This window comes from Octopus bimaculoides, chromosome 3 (assembly GCF_001194135.2).
Source record: "Octopus bimaculoides isolate UCB-OBI-ISO-001 chromosome 3, ASM119413v2, whole genome shotgun sequence".
Taxonomy (NCBI): domain Eukaryota; kingdom Metazoa; phylum Mollusca; class Cephalopoda; order Octopoda; family Octopodidae; genus Octopus; species Octopus bimaculoides.
The window spans coordinates 3,377,475-3,378,876 of NC_068983.1; positions in this window are offsets into that span (position 1 = coordinate 3,377,475).

A 1,402-nucleotide genomic window follows, 5' to 3' on the forward strand; every position below is an offset into this window, starting at 1 on the left:
GACGAACGAAAGCGCTAATATATGTATAAAATAAATGAAAGAAGTTATTCCAAAATTCTGACGACCTTTTTTTTCAATATTTAATTCTGTACATCACACCTAACACTTTACACACACACATATATATATATATATACATATTTACGTATATATATATATATATATATATATATATATGTATACATACATATGCGCTTATGTGAAAATGCTAACATATTCATAAATACGTGTGTGTGTGTGTGTGTGTGTGTGTGTGCATACACATACATACACAGAGAGACAGAGATGATATACGGAAAAGTTTTCACAGAAGGCGAAGGTACCCCAAAAACAGAACAGGACGATAAAGAAAGATTCTAGATGAATGCCAAACCAACGAATGAGGGTAGTTTAACGATTTGGACAAGAAATGGGCTTGTGAGAACTGAAAAAGCCTCCACTAGAGTCGGAAAAGATGTAGATGTACATGAACACGCAGTTTGCTTCCGTCAGCAGCCAGCTAAGATCCACTGTGGTTTTGACACATTTAAAGGTGTCCCATCCCACAGTCTTTTGTTATCGGAATCTAAAGTTAGATCTAGCACAGACAGACAAACAGAACAGAATGAAAAACTAAACCATCATAGGACAAAGCACAGTGAACGCTAATTTGAATTTCCAACCTGATCAGACAATATATATAAAGCGGTGCTGAAAAGTTCCTGGCTTTAAGGGTATCGTGAAAGGAGCCCCAAACTTCCGAGTTCTTGTACAGGGCTTAGAAAAACTGAAACACCACTGCAATAAGTGTGTGAATCTGTGAGGGGAACATGTTGAATGAAATCGTAATTAACTGATCCTCCTGTATTTTCTTTTATCCAAACCCAGGAACTTTTCAGCAATCCCTCGTATATATGAATGTGTAGTAGTAGTAGTAGTAGTAGTAGTAGTCATCCAGAAAGACACTGATATTCTATATATCGTGTCGTCGACGAGAGATTCGGCTATAATATCGCTACTGGACATCTATCACTGAAGATCCCATAGCAGGACGAAATCACACGATCTGGCAGTTCTGGTGGCCGTAGCAGACAGTTCTCGTCTGTCAACACTATAAAATAGGAGTGCTTACCACGAGTCTTTATGAGAGGTTTTCTCATGGTAAACAACGCAGTACCTGTCGCCATTATACATAATGTATGCATCTATGTATGTATGTATGTTTATGTACGTGTATATTTATATACATCTATTAAGAAAAAGAGGTAGTCAGGATTTTGGATAATCATTTATTTAGCGTCTTCATCTCGTTTCAGAAATTCTTCAGGAATAATATTTTTACAGAAAATTTATGCCTTATTCATCTCTCTCTCTCTTTCTCTCTCTCTCTCTCTCTCTCTCTCTCTCTCTTTCTCTCTCTCTC